The 22,305-nt window shown below is 35.8% G+C and overlaps 1 pseudogene across 1 annotated transcript; it reads left to right on the top strand.

Moving 5' to 3' along the window:
- Positions 1–211: 211 nt before the first annotated feature.
- LOC309957319 (bisphosphoglycerate mutase-like) lies at positions 212–1,003 on the top strand (annotated as a pseudogene). Its single transcript has one exon. The product of its transcript is annotated as a bisphosphoglycerate mutase-like (transcript).
- The last annotated feature ends 21,302 nt before the right edge of the window (positions 1,004–22,305 follow it).

Here is a 22,305-nt window from a genome sequence, read left to right on the forward strand (position 1 = left end):
GAAGATATTGAAAATATTTTTGTTAGGACCTGCCCCTTCTGGCTCCTGGGCTAGAAAAGAGAGTTGACGCCGGCCGCAGTGAGGAGTCCTGGGAGGCACTGGCTGCTCAGTGCTTCCAAGGAGTGCCTGCCGCTGGTGGCCTTTTTGCAGACGTATTGCTGTCACTGAACACTGGACCATTGGAAAGCACTAGAGAAGCTCAGCCATCAGTATGTCCAAGTACAAACTGATTATGTTAAGACATGGAGAGGGTGCTTGGGATAAAGAGAACCGTTTTTGTAGCTGGGTGGATCAAAAACTTAACAGTGAAAGAATGGAAGAAGCTCAGAACTGTGGGCAGCTACTCAAAGTGCTAAACTTTGAGTTTGGTCCTGTATTCACATCCATCCTGAACCGGTCCATCCTCACAGCCTGGCTGATCCTGGAAGAGCTGGGGCAGGAGCAGGTTTCCGTGGAAAGCTCCTGGCATCTCAATGAGCGTCACTATGGAGCCTTGATCTGTCTCAACAGGGAGCAAATTGTTTTGAATCATGGCAAGGAACAAGTGAGGCTGTGGAGAAAGAGCTACAATGTGACCCCACCACCCATAGAGGAGTCCCATCCTTACTACCATGAAATCTACAACGACTGGAGGTACAAAGTGTGTGCCATTCCTTTGGATCAGCTGCCATGATCCGAGAGCTTAAAGGATGTTCTGGAGAGGCTCCTTCCTTATTGGAACGAAAGGATTGCTCCTGAAGTATTAAGTGGTAAAACCATTCTGATGTCTGCTCATAGAAATAGCAGCCAGGCACTCCTGAAACATCTCCTGAAACATCTGGAAGGTATCTCAGATGAAGACATTATCAACATTACTTGTCCTACTGGAGTCCCCATTCTCCTGGAACTGGATGAGAACCTGCATGCTGTTGGACCTCACCAGCTCCTGGGCAACCAAGAGGCTATCCAAGCAGCCATTAAGAAAGTAGAGGATCAAGGAAAAGTGAAATGCAATGACAAATAAAATCTTTCCCACGTGCTGGCTAGGAATAGCTGCAGAAGGAGTGACATGCAGTATGTTATGACTGCTGATCTCCCTTCCCCCACCCTCCGCTGATTTTTCCAGATCTAAGCTGTGGGGTGGAGTTTGCATAAGTAACTAGGTAAGTTATGTTGGCTCAGATAAAGGCTTTAGGATGCCTTGAGTACTAATGTCATAAGCCTTATGCTTTAGCCCCTGCCGGCCCGTTTGAATTAGTCACTAAGTTAGTTACCAGTGGGGCTTAATCAATGTCTTAAGTTTTGTTTCCGAGATGGGAGAGCAACAAGTGAAGTTCAAGTTCAAGGTATTCCTCATTCAATAAATCCGTATAGAGTGATCACTGACAGGCACTACTTACTCCAATAAGTAGTTCATGTTTATATTTACTGAGACTTTCTAGGATGATAATAAAGGACGTTAGATAACACACTATACTTAAGTATTTATTACTAGTCTTTTCCTCTAGGGAAAGAGATGTTTTGATAGGTTAAGATCAGAGACCCATTAAGTGGGAGAGTGACTGATGGATTCCTCCAAGACAGCCAACAAAAAATACCAAGGCCCTTTGCCTCATGACATTTGGTGGAATTCCTCTCTGGCTGCTAGAATTAGCAGCATATGGACAGCTATATCTGTTCATGTTCTCTTTTTGTTTTGTTTTTGTTTTTTAAACTTTAATCTTGGGGTCTTTAAAATTAATTTAAAAATAAGTTCTGTGACTGAAAATGGTACCCATTCCAAGTATTTCCATATGATTCATAAATATTAAGTATAGGCTTCTGAATTAGTCTCTGATCTTATCTTCCTATAACACAAAGAGTTGTACTCATTTCAACACATAGACATGCCTAATTCTCTAAAAATTGAAGGTCGGGTCAGCAGGAAGGTAGAATATAGTGGGTGTAATTTTATTCACTTGAACAGGGGAAATGGTATATTCACATTTGTCACATACATTTGTTCTTTACCTGTTGAGGGCAAAACAATATGGTACGTAGTCTATAGTATTCAGGGTAGGCCACAGACAGAATTGACTGCTTATCAGTCTTGATATAGGATGCTTTTAGATGCTAGAGATAGGTAAGTCATCATTTCTTTAAGCTGCTGCCTTATTTCAAAGCAAGTGACATATATTTTAATGATAAAATCATGTAAACAATTTACAACTATCATAGCTGTTACAGATATCACAAGTTTTTCACAGTTTTCCATTGGTGGGTTGGTTTATTTGTATCCATTTTATAGTAAAACTGTTGTTAGAAGGAAACTAATTCTAAAACCCTTGCTATTGCTTGGTATCCATTGATCCTTAAATCAAGACTTAGAGCATCAGCTGATGAAGATGGCTGAAAAGAAGAAATGAACCTGGTTTGCTCACAGCTGGTCGCATCTGTGATGCATAAGGACATGGAATGTGGATGCTTGACTTTCCTGACCAACTACTGGCTTCTCTGTGGTAGTCCTTCTTTTCACAGTCCTGTTGCCTAACCAAATAACACTCTTTATAATTCAGAGATCAGGGCCAAGAATAAAACTACCAGATCTTCCTAGAATTCCAAACCTATTGCTAAGCTTCAGCTCAGATCATTTTTGAACAGCTTCATCTCTGGTATTGGTATCTGAATTTTCCAGCCCAAGAGGTGACCATGTCTTAACATGGCTCAAGATCCTAGAGTTGGATTCTTCCCTTGTCCCACATCTAGATATCCACCTCCAGAGGACACCTGGCAGCACGATGTGCTCCTGCACACAAAGTTGTGCTCACACCCAGTCACTATGGAATATTACAGACTTCCTAAGAGAGAGAGAATTTTTGCTGACACTTTCTGGTAAAATTTGGTTTTATTGTTTTTGAGATCTTGGCTGAAATAAATGAAGAGATATTTATGAAAAAAAAAAAGAAAAAAATTTTGTTGAACCCAAGTTCCTGTGCACAGTGCACAGTGAGGCCAGAGTTCGGGGCAGAGAAAGGTTTATTGCAAGGGCCAAGCAAGGAGAATGGGTGGCTCATGCTCAAAAGACAGGACTCCCAATGACTTTCAGACAAGGGTTTTTAAAGACAGAGTTAGGGGAGAGGATCTTAGGATACATGATGAGGTCCTGGACCTTCTGATTGGTTGGTGGTGAGGTTCAGGGATCACGTTTCCAGAAACTCAACATTCTGGTTCCAACCAGTCCAGGGTCTAGTGCTTGTGGTCAGCATGTACTCACCATCCTCCACCTGAGTGGGGATCTTAGTTTCTATAGAACAACTCAAAGATATGCATCAGATTGTTATCTGCATCCCTTCAGGAGGAACTAGGAGTCCTATGACTCTATTGTCCTAATCATTAACTATTTGAATCTGCTCTTTGGAACTCTGGGAAAGCCTGGGAAACTAAAGCACTCCCTTTTTATTTTTTTGCTACAAACAAGAAACCAGTGACATGGAGAGGCTTTTGTACCCAAGAGGGACCCACAGGGTCCTGCACAGTTTCAATATGAAATGGTGAAGAGGCTAAAAATTCCAAAGTCTTTCAGATTTTGTCCTTAATCTGGATGTAAGGAGAGAGAAAAAGATGTAAGTTGCAAGTGAGAGCAGGAAACTGCTACTTTTGTTTTCTCTGGCAAAATGCTTCTGGAAAAAGAAATTGAAACCAAGATTAAAATGAGTCCTTGATAATCCCAATTTGACCATTTCTGATAGGTTACAGAAGATGAATTGGCAGAGTAAATGGAAGCCATGGTTTTGTCTTATTTTGTTTTGTTTTTTTCTATGTATCCAGAGAAAGCCATTTTATCTCAGGTTTAGGAAGACATTGAAGGTCATTCCTCAGCTCTTATCATATGATAATGGAAGGTGAATCTATCTACATTCCATTCCCTTTCAGCTGGAATAGGTTCTCTTTAAATAGGCATTTAAACATGACCATGCTGTAATATCATTAAAAAGAAATCCATTTCCTTTTTATGATCAATGTATTATTTATAAAGATATCCCAATATACACTAAAGCATAGGACATTAACTTTTGTGAAATGTAGAATCCATGATCAAATTTATCTTTGCATTGTTTTTGCATAAAATATTTACTTAGTAAATTAAAATATGTAAAACTATTTGGAATGTAAAACCTACTTAACAGAAGAAACTTCCTTCTAGCAGCTTAGCATGATCATGATCATTTACTTATAAACAGAAAAAGTGCTTAATTCAAATGATCTGTATACATGCAGTGAAGTAAGTCTGAAGTACCTTAAATTAGCAACACTAATCTCTTAACAATGCTCTAGAGCTTACACATTTTGTGAATTCACTTTGGCTTTACTTCCAAATTAAATTATTTGGTTCAGTTTTACTGTATCCTACAGTAAGAAAAAAACTTTTATTCACTAAAATTGATTTCAAAATTCTGTTATTCTCTTGACACTGCTTGTAAAATGACAGCTTTGAAATTATCATTCCAGATGAAGTAATACTCAGTGATGATCTTAATTTAATAATTGTACAAACAAAGCCTATTAAATAAATGCTTGAGATCATTTTATTCCTTTGAACAGCACACAAATTTAATAGATTGAAAATCAAAGCTGGAGTTTAATGAAGGAAGCCATTTAGATGTAAACACTAGCTTGATACTGACGTCTGGGGATCTGAGCAGTCTATAATGCAAAGCCAAGAAAACTCTGAAAACTACATGGTTGTCAGTGGTCTGGAGGAACTAAAATAGTACAGAAACTTGACAAAGAACCCTGCTGCCCATAGCTGTCAGTGGAGAAAATGGGAAACCACCTTATCTTACAGCACTACCAAACCTCTCAAATATGTCCTCATGTTGACCAGTTATCTCTGACAGGTAGAAGGAGAAAAAATGTAAAATCTCATTGCCAATTTCATAAAAATATAACTATTCAGAAAATGATTAATAATCTGAACTCATTTAACCACTGGGCATGTTTACTTCAGAATAGACCAAGGAATTATGTTCACATCTTCAGCATATGGAAGTTCCTGTCAGAATAAAGCAATTACAACACTACACTTTTTAAAAGCCTGCTTTGGGCTACTAAAAAAAAAAAAAAAAATAGTTGACAGAGAAAGAGGCATTAAAAACCAAACATACTGAGGTTACTTTGAAAATTTATTTAATCTAAAACAAAATGTTGAAAGAAATTATCTACTTTGAATTTCAGATACTCTGGAAAAATTCAGTCATTTAAAATGTCATAAGCATAAGAAATTCTTGCTTTAAAATATCTGTCAATTATTTTCCACTTTGTTTCTTTTTTTGGCTTCCAGAGTTGCATTGCTTTGTAAAACCCAGTTCTACTTTGAATGCTGCAGAAGAAGACCCCTACTGATCAACAAACAGGAGGTGAAGTGGGGGTAAGATTTAAGTCAGAAAATTGTGGAAGAGCTATTTCTGTATGTAATACTGAGAGATTAAGATCATTAGACCACATACATACAAATTATATCAGTCACTTATGCAGAGCACAGCCTTTATATTGTCTTATGTATATGAGTATATACATTTTTTCTTAAATTATCTTGAAGACTAATGCATACACACAACACATACACATGTTGAAAGTGGGATTCCAATGATGTTCTTGATTAAAATATAAATTTATTCTATACTATAATTAGGATATTTTACTTTTCAACACAGGGCCTTACTTGACCAACCAGGCAACTAATGCTAGAAAGAAAGTTTCAGAGTTCTTGGTTATTACAGAGAGATAGAGCATTTGCTTAGAATGAAATGGGAAGGTTGAAGGTGTTTGAGGAAGGAGAGTCAGTGCTTCTTTTCTGCCTTCATAGCTCTCTACCAAAGGGGAAACTGAAAAATATCACACCATCATCCCTTCCTATCTCTCCAACCTCAGCTTACATCACTCTTTCCCAGGGCCACAAAGAGCCAGCCAGATTTTCCTTCTGTGTTTTCTTTCTGTTTTTGGACAGGACATGTTTTTTCCCCAGTTCAGGGGTTTGGAAGACTAAACTTTCCATCATGAAAAACTCTTCTACCAGCCTCTACAATTCGGGTGTCAGCAAAAATATCTCCCCATAAGGGGGGCATTATAGAGTTTATAAAGTCTCCCCTCCACTCCAGGCCTTTCTATATCATTACCCTATTTTAAGTTTTTTTTTTTTTTTTTTTATAATGGCATGTCTGACAGATAGTAGGTGCTCAATACATTTTTTTTTCAGTGAATAAATATCCTTTAGTACTATCTTCTGTTCTCTGAATCCTTATTTATTTACTCAGGTTTTGTCTGCCTTTCTTTCTAGACCCAATGGAATATAAACCACATAAAAACCAAGATCTGGGCCTCCCTGGTGGTGCAGTGGTTGAGAGTCCGCCTGCCGATTCAGGCGACACGGGTTCGTGCCCCAGTCTGGGAAGGTCCCACGTGCCGCGGAGCGGCTGGGCCCGTGAGCCATGGCCGCTGAGCCTGCGCGTCCGGAGCCTGTGCTCCGCAACGAGAGAGACCACAACAGTGACAGGCCCGCGTACCGCAAAAAAAAAAAAAAAACAAGATCTGCTTCAAAATTTTCACTCATAACTCTAACACCTAGAATAGCTCCTGGTCCATAGAACATTACCAATACATATCTGATGAATACATAAACTAAATATGTAAGAATGCTAGTCCATTTCACAATGACTTTGCTAATTTTAAAATGATACCAGCCAGCTTAAAATAATCATGTGATTTTCTCAAAGACGATGTAAATTTTTCAGCTGCATGGATCATTCAGGGCTGGGAAATTACCAAGTGAGTAAGACAAAGAGAGGGAAGCAAGCGAGCTCATGGTATTTGCACTGGACTGATTATAATTACCTGAATTTGGGAGGTCAAGAGAGAAGGGGCTGTGGTAGAAAGTGACAGATAAATATGATTAATGTACTGGCAAGGTCAATGTAACCAAAGAATCGTGTTGTTAAAGGTAATTAAACCAGTGAACTAAAAGAATAGAAAAATGTGGTTGGAGAGGGAAATATTTGAAATAGAGGACTCAGAAGTGATACAATTTCAGCTAATGATAAGGTCTGAACGTAGCCTGCCTCATAGGAAGTGAAAGACTGAATGAAGTGGAAGAAATGTTCACTGGAGGTAAAGAAGTAAAGGAATCAATAGTGTAAGAACTTGGATGTTTCACTTACTAAATATTGAAGTCATTAGAATGGAGATAAGAGTAAGGATGCAGAAAAAGACTATAATTTAAAAATTAAATTATTCAGTTAATGAGAGGAATGGATAAGAGGTCAGAATAAAAGGGCAAAGAGGAAGGGTAGTGAGCAACTGAGGTGCATGGCATGAGCTTCAAAAGGATAAGGAATTTGCTGCCATTATTATTTTGAGTTTCCTGTCTGTATACTTCTTAAAGGGGGTGAAGTATTTTGGAAGTTGCAACTGGGAGCAAGGATGACAAATTACTTGTCACACTGACTTGAAATATAAGAGCTAGAAAATTAGAACAAAAAATAAAACAAGACAGCCTCTACAGAAAGGACAGCAGTAGAAATGGAGCCAGATGAAGAGAATATCTGAGAGGAGATGGTGGAGGTAAGGTTGCTGTGGTACCTAACAGCTTGAGGATTGTGTTACCACACATTCTTGGGTGGAGATAAACCAATGTGCTTTATTTACAAAAGCATTAAACGCAAAATAGAAACTCAGTGGCCATCAGTATTCTTAGTGCCCTCAAATCTAGGAATTACAAGTTATCAACTGAGGAATAATTGGCATCGCTGAATCAAAAGTTAGTTGCTCTGTTCTTTGTTGGCTACTTATCTATATCCCACTCAAAGCAAAGAATACTGTCAGGCACACAGCCGGGCCTCAATAAGCATTTGTTCAATGAATAAAATGCCATTTACCATTATCTGCTATTTCTTGATTACTTATTCCTTTACTTTCAAATACCACTGGAGGGGAAAAATGCACATTTTCCCAACTAGTTCCAAAATATTGTTTTTCAGCTCTTTTCATACGCCAATAACTCCTTATCATGTAACAGATGCTATTTCTGCTTTGTGATAGCTATGCCTAATTTTGCTAAAATTGCTATCCATCATCAATTCTAAAAGCCTCATGGCATCTTGTGACATTTGGAGATCAATTGCTACTAGAGTCAATTACAAAAAGCTTTGTTTTAATGGACCTATAATTGATATTGGTATTTTCTAATTTTAGAATTTATTCGGAATATCCAGATCATTGCTTTCAGTCACAGTACATAGAAAACTCTAAATTTAGTCTCAGAAAACTGTTTAAATGACTCTCTTTTCAAAGAACATTTTCTTTAAAGTTTTGAAAATCTGAAAATTGAGAACAATGGACTTCCGTTGAGTACAAATGGGAAAAATTCAACTCAATTTCTTTCTAATGCTTTCTCTTAAAAGTCTTACTTCTCATTGAAATAAGCTTTAACAATGACAGTCCACATCATTATTTAACATGTTTTTGTGAGTCTTTGAGACAACTGACCTCGTAGAGCTTTGGGTTCATAAAATGATTCCTTGAATTATATTTGTTGCACAGGGGTAAATTACACCCAAAGTATAATCATTCATAGGTCATGTTACCATATGAAATCCTAGTCTCTGTTAAGGATTAAGCAGTATTTTTTATATTTAGAGTATTCATATTTACTAAATGCAAAATTTCTGTTATGATTTAGAAGCAACATGGTATAGTGAAAAATAGAAGTAATAAGGTTTGAATACTGAGTACATTATTTCATTCTTTTATCAAGTATTTTTAACTGCTGGGCACTACCCAAAAAGGGTAGTGTCACAATGCAGAAAAATGGAGACATAGTTTCTGCCATGAGGAATTTATAGTTTCTTAAAAGATACAAGTAGCAAAGAGTAATTGTGATATGGTAAATTATATGGGACATGTTAGGGTTGCCAGACTGGATAAAAGCTTCCCAGTTAAATTTTAATTTCAGATAAGTAATGAACAATTTTGTAGTATAAGGATGTCCCAAATATTGCATGGGAGATAAACTTAACAGGCAATCTGTGGAAAATGGATCCAAGCTAAACTTCCTATAGAAGGAAGCCTTCACCAAAGATATGCCATCCAAGTAGGGAAGGAGTTAAACAAGTGATGATGAGAATTGTAGGTAGAAAGAACAGCATATGCAAAGACCAGAAGGTAAAGAAGAGTAGAGTGCATTTGGAGGAGTATAGTAAGTTCAGTGAGGTAGCAAGGAGAATGGCAAGACAGGAGATTAGAGAGTTAAGCTGGGGCCCTATCATGCATGGACGAATAACTATGGTAAGGACTTTTAAATTTATCTATATTTAACTTTTTTTCTGATTTGTTTTCTTGAAATATCATCTGGCTTATAGTGTGTAGTGTAAGTTTAATTTTGGAGGGTCAGAGAATATTTTGGAGTCAACATATACAATATACTGAGAAATGATGATTGTGTAAACAGGAGAGATGGCAGCAATGTAAGAGCAGAGGAATCAGTAAGGAGAGAATGGAGCAAATTCAGAATTTATTTAAGAGTTATCAATAGGATCTTGTAATTGATCATATGAGGGAAATAAAGTAACGGGAAGAGTTAGGGATAATACCTAACTTTCTAATTTATCATATAGGAGTATTAAGGTTGAATTCTCTAAGCCAGGGAATGTAGTATGAAAAATATGCTGGGGAGCCATGGCATTGTGATGTGGGGAGGTTTGTAAGGTATGACGGGCATTTGCAACACCCAAGAGGAGATTTCTAGTAGTAATTGTTTATATGTCAGTGAAGCCCAGATGAGAGATCTGGGCTTCAGCAATAGATTGGGTACTGCTAGGTCGTAGATAAATGTTACTCAACGTGTGGTTTCAGATGAACTGCATCAAAATCACCATGGATTCATGTTACAATTCTTGAGCCCCAACCAGACCTGCCAAATCTAAATTTATCACAAGCAACCAGATGATTCTTATACAGTGAAGTTTGAAAATCCCTGATAGAGATGATGGATGAAGGGGTGTACCTGGATAGTATCACCCAAGGACAGTACAGTGTAACAAGAGCACATAGTTCAGAATAATAGAGAATATTACCAAAGGAAACGGAGTCCCTGGAGAAACTTGAAGGAACTACCGGAATAATCATAAAACCAGATGAGGATGGTGTCAGGGAAACCAAGGTTATAGTGTTTCAGATTTAGATGTTCCAAATGAAATCTTTTAAAATACACAGTACTGAAAGTTTGCTTTTTACTTAGGTTGTATGCTACATGCTTCAGAGATTGGCTGTTTAAATTCTAAATCTCCAGTACCTAGCACATAAGATGTATTCAAATTTTTTTGTTTAATGAATGCATGAAAGTATTCAAGCCATAGTAATGACAAATTGTACTATTTGCCATAAATAATATTCTTCCAGATGGAATCTGTTCTGAGGGAGGAGATACATTATAAAAATATAATTTTGTAAAATTTTCTATTAAATATGTGAGGTAAATATTGTTTGTTAACTTTAAATTTTGTTCACATGTAAATATTTTCTTATAAAAATGGTTATTTTATATATATATATTTGGACTTAGATTCTCATAACATTTGAACTGGCAAAAATTGTCATGCTTTCTTATTAAAATGGAACTATCTCTTTAACTATTATTGAGTACAAGAAATCATTTAATAAGATGCTAATATGACTCTTTTACAATGATTTATCTCCACTCTGATTTTCTCTGTTATAAATCTCCACATTGGAAATGAGTGTAGCAGCTTTTCAGGTATACATTAGATGAGTTGACATACATAACCCAGGGCTTTATATTTTAAAACATCTTACCAGGATTCATTTTTTGAAGAATAAAAAAAAGAAATAAAAGAAAAAGGCATAAAATGGCTCTACATATTATATCTCTGTCAGTATATTAATGTGCTTAGCTTTTCAGCATCCTCTATTTCAATTTTGATTTGGTCACTCGGTGCTGTTTAATTCGTCACTTCTATTTTAAAATTCCACACACCTTTCCAATGCCCACTGAAAGTTTAATGTTTATTTATCTTCATTATTCAGCACATGAAATTGTATCACAAAACAATGAAGTAAATACAAGGAGGTTATAAAATTATTGCAATAAATATTCTAGATATCACAAGAAAAAGATCTCCTGTGTTGGGCAGGGATATTCATGTAAATGAAACTTCCCTATATATATATTTCCTATATATATTTCAGTCAAAAGAAATGACTGATTTTGCCCCTCAGGTGGAAAGTGTGAATCTGCATTTAAATGGAAAGACTTCTAATTCATATTTCAGCAACTGGAATCAACAAATAGAAATCAGTTGCCTTTAAAGTTATATTGAGTTATACATATGTGAAGATTTAGATCTAATCAAATGCATCAGGTTAATTCTCTCAATGAAATATCTAGCCCATCTCTAATTTAATCATCAAATACCTGCTCCTAAGAATAAAGTAGTTTAAAATATTCATCTAGTAGTTCATTCTAATCTTATTGTTTAACATTTATTTTAGATTCCAGGGTACAAAGAAAAACAATGTATCATTAAAACAGCTCTATTTGTGAGTCTTGATTTTGTATATTATTTTAGTAATGCTGTTCACTGAGAAATCATCTTCTGGAAACCTGTAAAATAATAATGGAAAGCTATACATGAAGGGCCTCATATAATAAGATGCCATTTCTGTTTATACTAATAATATGCCTACTTCAAACTCAAACCAGCTGTCAGTCGATTTAGAAATTATTCCCAGCTCATAACTTCCACAAGTATGGGACCTCTATGTGAGCTGGGATACTGTCTGTCTTGTTTACCACCTTATCTCTTGCACCGAGATAATTCAGCATTTTGTAAACATTCCATAAAACTGAGTTTTGGATAAATTAATCAATTAAGTAATAGCTAGCACATAATTTTCCAAGAAATCAAAATGTTGAAATAAACATTGATTCTAGTAACTCAAGATATATTAGAAATCAAAAGTAGAAGAAACCTTGGGAAAAATAGTTGGTTGACTGTGACTTGGGAAAAAGTTGTGTGAGAGATTCTGTCTCTCACACAAGACTCAGAAGTGTCTTTATGGCAGTGGCTGCATTTTGTTAAACTCCATATTCTCCTCTTCTAGTACAAAATGGTGAACACAAGTATAGTGCTCAATATTCTCTGATTGAATCAGAATGGGCATTAGTAACTGCCCCTTCTGAGCTCCCATTTTTATAACAATATTTCGTAATTATGCTTTCACAATCTTTGAGCATACTTCCTCCTCTCCGTTTAATGCCCACCCTCTGCTCTTCACTTGGTTAATGTCTAATCACTTCATGCCACCTCTGCATCCTTTGGCAGAGAAAATATTTAAATGCTGTTCTTTCATAGGTGTAGACATTGCCAGGAAGGGGATGCCCACTCAGCTTCCACAGTCCCCAGGCCCATTTGGATCTGGGTGAGGCAATGTAACACATTCACAACAATAGAATAGGAGCAGAATGATATGCCATTTCTTAGGAAAATGTGGTTAAAAGTGGATGTGCCTCCCACCCCCAATCTTTCTTCCCTATCTGTCAGCTAAATTCAGAGTATCTGAGCTCTTAGGAAATTGCTGGGACACAAGAAGAAAAGGTGCTCATTTGGATGTGAACCACCCACCAATCAGAAAATACCATTTAGACTTTATGTGCTCAAGAAATAGGTGTTTGCTGTATAAAGTCATTACAAATTTTGTTTTTGTTGTTGTTACAGCAACTAGTGCCAACTTAACTGATGCATGTGCCATCTTAGGGAAGTCTTCTAAGTCTCTTGTATCAAAGGAAATTTAACTATGTAAATCAAGGAGACCCTTGACATGAGTGTTACTCTACAAAGATACTATGAATCACTGGAATTTTATCACTTGGAAGGAAGCCTCCTCTTAGGAATAGTACTTATATGAGTGGAAGGAAATTTTTTTTTTAGCTGCTTGGGGGAGGAGAGTGATGGGCAAGAGGCTATGGACCGTATGCACAAATAGTGAAAGTTCTTAAAATGGCCTTATAAGAATGGTGGGTCTGATTAATTGCATGTTTTTCTGTTTTGTGGGGGAATGCAAATTTTTGGTCAGAACCAAGTAGCTCAAGGCAATACAAAGAACAAATATTGCCCCAAGCAATCCTTCCCAAACTGATTCTTTGTAGTACTCAGTCTCAATGCAGATTATATATTGTATTAACTTTTACTATCATATTCTAAAGGTGTGCTAAATTTTTGGCCTGACAAATCATTCGTCTAAGTTTGGCCTTAGTTCTGATGTACTGTGTGATATACTGTATGATATCCACTATAATACTATTACATATACACACAAGTGCATTTTCTGTGTACGAAACAATTTTAGAATCAGCATATAGCAGATTTTCTAGAAGGTAGTGGGTTCTAAAATAGTTGTTCATTGATTAACAAGACAGTGGGATCATCTGTTCCAATATTGTAAAGGTAAATACACTCCCATAATATAAATTGGAAGTTAATAGACAGAGGGTGTTATTTACCTAAAGGAGGAAACTGCAGTGGGAAGCAATATCATTTAGGGCTTAAGCATTTGGTCTTCAGAACAATAGACAGACATTTTTCTCTGCCCTGTCTCTAACCCTTTTTATCTGTGACCTTGAGGAAATTGCGTATGTCATCCTCAATTTCTTCACTTTAAAATATGAATAACAGTACTTGCCCCATAGTGTTTAATGAGATTCAAATAAGATCATTTAAGTGCTTGGCATACTGAATGCTACCTTATAAACTATCAATACATGTTAGCTATAATTATTTCCCGAAGATAATTTATGGACTCCCAAGTAAACATTTGTTCAAAATATTTCTGTATTTGAAATATGTATTTAAACCCTTAGTCCTTTCCCCTATAAATGTTAACTGTATATATTAATATGAAAATGATATAAATTTATAAAATGGGCTTTTCTTGACCCTCACAATGTGTAAACTCCATTTCATAGACTTTCATGATGTCTTCAAGTTTCTCTTCTGGAGAAAATGAGAAATGAAGATAACACATCTGTTATAGTGACCTATGCTAAAATAGATGGGCTACAAACTTGATTGCTAGCTCCACTTTTGCCATCAAGTTACTAACCATATTTGGGCAAGTTATTTTAACACTCCTGAACCAGTTTGCTCCTTTAAAAATGGCAATCAGAGAAATAACTCTTCTCAAAATTCAGCTTACAGGAAAAACTAATATGAATGATTTTAAAGTGTTTTCTGAATATAAAATGTCACATAATGTTCAGCTATCTATTGTAAAAACTTTGTATGCAGACAGATGGTTGCTAGACTTATCTTGGTGATCATTTCATATTGTATATAAATGCCAAATCACTACATAGTACACCTGAAACTAGTATAATATTGTATGTCAAATATATTTCAATAAAAAAGTTAACTTTTACAAGTATATGTTTCCATTTCTAATCACTATCTGCTATAGTAATTACCAGGAAAACTAAGTTGATTGAGTAATTGATTGATCACTTCATTACATTAATCTAGAAGTGGGAAAAATATGATCTTGTATCAAACCTGAAAGATATCTGCATCAAATCTTCCTCCACTTTGTAGTATAAAAGTGTGCTTATGTTAAAGTACTTCATTTACAGGCAAAAATAACTCTCTGCCAGAAAAAGAGCAATGTAACATAATTACTCTTGGCTTGGAAGCCTACTATTAGTTTATTCAGTGACATTCCCAAATGGTGCTGGGAAAATTTGACATGAAACATTTTTGTTAGAAAAAGCATCCCTCATGTTATGTATAACATAGACACAAAAGAAAAATATGAACAGTGGAAGTAAGCCTACATTCAACAGTGACAAACTACTTGCCACAAAATATTCTTAGGTTTAAAGTTTCTGGCTCTATTAATGGGCTATAAGTGAGTGTGGTACACAATGTTACAATACTTTCTGACATCAAATGAGTGGATCTCTCCTGCATGATCATATAACCAGTTACCTAGCTACTCATACCTACTCAAATAGGGCAAGAGAATGGTACCTTATAAAAGGGAGAAGCAGTTGAGACATGGAAGGATCAGGACCTGGAAAAATCCCAACATCTAGAGTGTTGCATTTTCAGTGTGAGTTATCTGAAGAACGCGGTGACGATTCTCAAAGCAGCAAAAACAATAAATGTGTCAACATGAGATTCCTATAGGTTCCTGTTTAGCAGGAATCTCATGCTGACACATTTATTGAAGTTTACGGTTCAAGCCTAAGTTCAATACCCCTTTATGAAGGCAGTATAAACTACTTTAGATTTGGGGGTCACACAGCCATTGGTTTAAATACTGTTTTATCACTTGCTAATAATGACTTGGGGCAGTTGAATTAGCCTCCCCAAGTCTCATTTTCTTTATGGGTAAAGAGAAAATAATAACAGTCCTAATTCTTGACTTATGAAAATTAAATGATAAGATGATAAAATTGTCTCAAGAGGTTGATATATATCAATTCACAATACATCATTTTTATTGATATAATTGTTAGTGTTAGGGCAGATAGGTGCAAGGCACAGCCAAGTAGTTGTCCACGTGGGTAAGTTATGATATAGTTTAAATGGGACATCAAAGGGTTTCAGTAATAGTGCTTTCAGGACTGGCAAATAGAAAAGAAAAGCATTTGCCTTATCAAAGCAGGGACTTGAGTGCAAGGGAATGCAGCAGCAGACCAGTTATTGCAGTCATGTTTACAGGACAAACAAGTAAAAAACCGATTTGCAAACATAGATTTCCAGTGATATAAGGGGTGATAAATATTTATTTCCTTATCTTCATTTTATGGATAAAGAAATAATGTTGTAACAGCACAATACACTTTCTTCTCAAGTGCACATGGAACATTCTCCAGGGTAGATCACAACTTGGGTCACAAATCAAGCCTTAGTAAATTTAAGAAAATTGAAATCATATTAAGCATCTTTTCTGACCACAATGCTATGAGATTAGAAATCAATTACAGGAGAAAAACTGTAAAAAATACAAACACATGGAGGCTAAACAATATGCTACTAAGTAACCAAGAGATCACTGAAGAAATCAAAGAGGGAATTTTTAAAATACCTAGAAAAAAATGACAATGAAAACACGATAACCAAAAACCTATGGGATGCAGCAAACACAATTTTAAGAGGGAAGTTTATAGCAATACAATCCTACCTCAAGAAACAAGAAAAACCTCAAATAAACAACCTGACTGCATAGCACAGGGAACCATATTCAATATTCTGTGATAAAACATAATGGAAATGAATATAAAAAAGTGTATATATACGTAAGACTGAATCACTGTGCTGTACAGCAGAAATTAACACAACATTGTAAATCAACTATACTTCACTAAAAAAATGAAAAAAGAAACAACAACATAAACTTACACCTAAAGCAACTAGAGAAAGAAGAACAAAAAAACCCCCAAAGTTAGTAGAAGGAAAGAAATCGTAAACGTCAGAGCAGAAATAAATGAAATAGAAATGAAGCAAAGATCAATGAAATTAAAAGCTGGTTCTTAGAGGAGATAAAATTCATAAACCTTTAGCCAGACTCATCCAGAAAAAAAGGGAGAGGACTCAAATCAATAAAATTAAAAATGAAAATGGAGAAGCTACAACTGACATGGCAGAAATACTGAGGATCATAAGAGAATACTAAAAGCAACTATATGCCAATAAAATGGAAAACCTGGAAGAAGTGGACAAATTCTTAGAAAAGTACAACCTTCCAAGACTGAACCAGGAAGAAATAGAAAATATGAACAGACCAAACACAAGTAATGAAATTGAAACTGTGATTAAAAATCTTCCAACAAACAAAAGTTCAGGAGCAGATGGCTTCATAAGTGAATTCTATCAAACATTTAGAGAATAGGTAACACCTATCCTTCCCAAACTCTTCCAAAAAATTGCAGAGGGGGGAACACTCCCAAACTCATTCTATGAGGCCACCATCACCCTGATACCAAAACCAGACAAAGATATCAAAAAAGAAGAAAATTACAGGCCAATATTACTGACGAACATGGATACAAATCACCTCAATAAAATACTAGCAAGCAGAATCCAACATACATTAAAAGGATCATACACCATGATCAAGTGGGATTTATCCCAGGGATGTAACGATTCTTCAATATACCAAATTAATCAATGTGATACACCATATTAGCACATTGAAGGATAAAAACCATGTGATCATCTCAATAGATGCAGAAAAAGCTTTTGACAAAATTCAATACCCATTTATGATAAAAACTCTCCAGACACAGAGGGAACTTACCTCAACATAATAAAGGCCATATATGACAAACCCACAGCAAACATCATTCTCAATGGTGAAAAACTGAAAGCATTCCCTCTAAGATCATGAACAAGACAAGGATGTCCACTCTCACCACTATTATTCAACATAGTTTTGGAAGTCCCAGCCACAGCTATCAGAGAAGAAAAAGAAATAAAAAGGATCCAAATTGGAGAGAAGAAGTAAAACTGTCACTGTTTGCAGATGACATGATAGTATACAAAGAAAAGCCTAAAGATGCCATTAGAAAACTTCTAGAGCTAGTCAATGAATTTAGTAAAGGTGCAGGATACAAAATTAATACACAGAAGTCTCTTGTATTCCTATACACTAACAACAAAAGATCAGAAAGAGAAATTAAGGAAACAATACCATTTACCATTGCAACAAAAAGAAAAACTACCTAGGAATAAAACTACATAAGGAGGCAAAAGAAAGAAATCAAAGATGACACAAACAGATAGAGAGATATACCATGTTCTTAGACTGGAAGAATCAATATTGTGAAAATGAGTATACTACCCAAGGCAATCTACAGATTCAGTGCAATCCCTATCAAACTACAAATGACATTTTTTACAGAACTAGATCAAAAAATTGCACAATTTGTATGGAAACCCAAAAGACCCCAAATAGCCAAAGCAATCTTGAGAAAGAAAAATGGAGCTGGAGGAATCAGGCTCCCTGACTTCAAACTATACTACAAAGCTACAGTAATCAAGACAGTATGGTACTGGCACAAAAACAGAAATATAGATCAATGGAACAAGATAGAAAGCCCAGATATAAACCCATGCACATATGGTCACCTAACCTATGACAAATAAGGCTAGTATATACAATGCAGAAAAGACAGTCTCTTCAATAAGTGGGAAAACTGGACAGCTACATGCAAAAGAATGAAATTAGAACACTCCCTAACACCATACACAAAAATAAACTCAAAATGGATTAGAGACCTAAATGTAAGGCCAGACACTATAAAACTCTTAGAGGAAAACATAGGCAGAACACTCTTTGACATAAATAGCAACAAGATATTTTTTGACCCATCTCCTAGAGTAATGAAAATAAAAACATAAATAAACAAATGGGACCTAATGAAACTTAAAAGCTTTTGTACAGCAAAGGAAACCATAAACTAGATGAAATCGTAACCCTCAGAATGGGAGAAATTATTTGCAAATGAATAAACTGACAAAGGATTAATCTCCAAAATATACAAACAGCTCATGCAGCTCAATACCAAAAAAACAAACAACCCAATCAAAATATGGGTGGAAGACCTAAATAGACATTTCTCCAAAGAAGACATACAGATGGCCAACAAACACATGAAAAGATGCTCAACATAACAAATTATTAGTTAAATTCAAATCAAAACTACAATGAGGTATCACTTCACACCAGTCAGAATGGCCATCATCAAAAAATCTACAAACAATAAATCCCGAAGAGGGTGTGGAGAAAAGGGAACCCTCCTGCACTGTTGGTAGAATGTAAATTGATACAGCCACTATGGAGAGCAGTATGGAGGTTCCTTAAAAAACTAAAAATAGAATTACCATATGACCCAGCGATCCCACTCCTGGGCATATACCCAGAGAAAACCATAATTCAGAAAGATACATGCACCCCAATGTTCATTGCAGAACTATTTCCAATAGCCAGGACATGGAAGAAACCTAAATGTCCCTTGACAGAGGAATGGATAAAGAAGATGTGGTACATATATACAATGGAATATTACTCAGTCATACAAAGGAATGAAACTGGGTCATTTATAGAGACGTGGATGGACCTAGAGACTGTCATACAGAGTGAAGTAAGTCAGAAAGAGAAAAACAAATATTGTATATCAGAGCATATATGTGGAATCTAGAAAAATGGTATAGATGATCTTATTTGCAAAGCAGAAATAGAGACACAGATGTAGTGAACAACCATATGGTACCAAGGGGGAAAGTGGTGGGGAGGAATGAATTGGGAGATTGGGATTGACATATATACACCATGATGTATAAAATAGATAACTAATGAGAACCTACTGCATAGCAAAGGCAACTCTACTCGGTGCTCTGTGGTGACCTAAATGTAAAGGAAATCCAAAAAAGAGGGGATATATGTATACGTATGGCTGATTCACTTTGTTGTACAGCAGAAACTGACAAAGCAGTGTAAAGCAACAATTATCTAGTTAAAAAAAACGAAATAATGTTGTATGTAAATGTAATTGACTTGCCCAAAGTTATACAGTAAATACTGAGTCTAGGATTTGAAGCCAGTAGAAAGAATATATTTCTAACTACCATGCTATAGTGCCCCTCGTATGTAAAGGTGAAATTAAGAGATTCCGGTTTTGGAAATTGCAAGGATAACACATACAAAGCTAATAGCACATGTCTAGCATGGGAACAAACGTGGCTATCCAGTAATCCCTGCTTGGAGTGGAACATACACTTAAGAGTTTTACATCTGGAAGCTCAGAAGGATACAAATAGTGACATATATTAAACCAGAAAATAATAACAATATTACCTCTACTAGTATTACTATATCTGCAGCAGCTGTTGTTATTGCTAACAATAATAATAATAATGTGACTAGTAGCATTAATAGAAGTACATTGCCCACAAAATGGAGAGGGGATGTTAGTCCTAATTCCCTCCATTGTCCATTTTGGTAGTGATGTTTAAAAGAAAAAATTCACAAAATGGATGATGATCAAAATTTGATTACCATAATAGTTAAAAGCATGTCACATATTGCTTGTAGTAGGTTTAATTTGAGCATAATTTTTGATATAATGAACAAGACTTAAGCCTATTTTGTTTTACCTCGGGGGGAAATTTAGGACTAATAGGTAAAGGCTAAGGAAACAAAGTATTGGAATTAACCTAAATAAGAATGTTCTTTTAACAAAGGGTTTCAGAAAATTATAAATAATAATTTTAAAACTTGCTAGTACTGTGTAGACTTTGATTCCAGTTATTTAAATTGATTCACCTGGCATGCTAGAGATAGTGTTTAGGGGATTAAGGAAAATGACATGGAAGAGATTCAAGCAGAACTTTATGATCTCTCCCTAATGTTGAAGCCCCCTTCCCTAATTTAATTGACCAATCTTACTTACCGATCCACATCTCTAATACTGTAAAAGTACAAAATATTTTAATTTTTGTGTCATCAAATTAAAATAGAATTTATTAGAAAGTATAATATTTATGATATATATCTAGTCAATCAGTAATATAATCTGAATTATTTTGCTTGCTCCAAGAGACATATTTTGAAAGCTTCTAAAAGGTGCCCTACAACAGGTCGGAGAAGTACACTGGAGTCTCATTTGATCATTCTCTTGGTGAGAATCACTGTCTTCAGTTTGCTCTCAGTAAATCATGCACTCTGGATTATCTTCTACCTCACTATCTGCTCCATTTTGTGTCTTTTGCTGGAATGGTTTCCTCTCCCTGAATTCTATATTTTGGAGTGTCCCAGAACTCAGCCCCCTTTTTATATCTGTTTATACACTTATCCCCAAGTGACCACCTCTGTTTGCAGCTTTAATTCCTATCTATACACTGATGGCTCCTGGCATATCCCCAGTTCCTCCCACTCCCTTGAGCCTATCTGACAGTGACATATAGATGTCCAAGAATCATGTCAAGCATAGCACTTCCAAAACAGAACTCTTGAGTTTTCTCCCAACCCTTCATTCCCTCCCAGTTCCCCCATTCTGAAATAGCTCCACTATTCATTTAGTTTATTTGGCCCAACTCAGGCATCAGTCTTTATTCTTCTCTATAATCACTATATTTTATCCATCGGCAAGTCCTTTTGACTCTAGTTTCAATGCAGACACTGTCAACAAGCACATCTGATAACTCTATCATCATTCTGGTCAATTCACTGTCATCTCTCATGTTGATCATCACAGCAGACTTCTATCTCTTTCACTCACACCTCCTATTGCCAGTTTTATACACAGCAACCAGAATAATCTATAAAAAAGAAAAATCAGATTGTATCAATCTCGTGCTCAAAAACTCCCATGACCTTTCATAATCTCTCACAACTGAGGAGGAAATCCAAACCCTTTATCACACTCTACAAGACTCCATATGATCTAGTTACTGCTTATCTCCCTGACCTCATCTCATTACACTCTCCATCTTATTCTTCTCTAGCCACTCTGGACTCTATCCTGTTCTCTCTGCTTGCAACACAATTTATTCCCTTAGATCTTCAAAATGTTCACTCCTTTCCTTCACTCAGATCTTTGCTCAACATTGCCACTTCAGAGAAGCCATCCTGTTGATTCTTTAAAATAGTACCTCTACCAAATTCCCCTCTGTAGCCCTTTGTCACCTTATCCTTCTTCATTTGTCTCATAGCATTAGTTATTGCCCAAAATATATTTAGTTATTTATTGCTTGTATTCTGTCTCTTCCACTAGAACACTAGAATAAAAACTCCAGTAGGGCAGCAAGAATTTTCTTTTTGTTTGTTTGTTTTCAACACTATTATATGTCTAAAGGTCAGAACAGTGCTTGGCACATGGTAAAAATAAATAAAGGAATTAAAAAGTAATAAGAAATTTGGTGTTACATGAACTCCTACCAGATACTACATAAAAGGCTTACGTTAATGAAAAATTGGGCTCCTAATATTTCAAGTGGATGTTTGGTTTTCAATCCTGTGTACTTAATCCAATCCCAACTTGAGGAATTACTTGAGGTCTCAGATACCCTTGGGCCAAGAATCTCTGATATCTTGAAAATATTAGGGGCTGATCCCATTTAAATAATAAATAACTTATCCAAGCCTTTACCCAATCTTGCCCAATATCCTTTGAAGCCCAAAGCAAGGGAAGGACTGATTCTATTATGGAATATATGTCAAAAAGGGATCCTTTTATTCTTTATATCAGCACCTGTAATATTCCTATGTTGCTTGTAG

The sequence above is a fragment of the Leucopleurus acutus genome (genome assembly GCF_964270905.1).
Source record: "Leucopleurus acutus genome assembly, chromosome: 2".
In the NCBI taxonomy this organism is placed as follows: domain Eukaryota; kingdom Metazoa; phylum Chordata; class Mammalia; order Artiodactyla; family Delphinidae; genus Leucopleurus; species Leucopleurus acutus.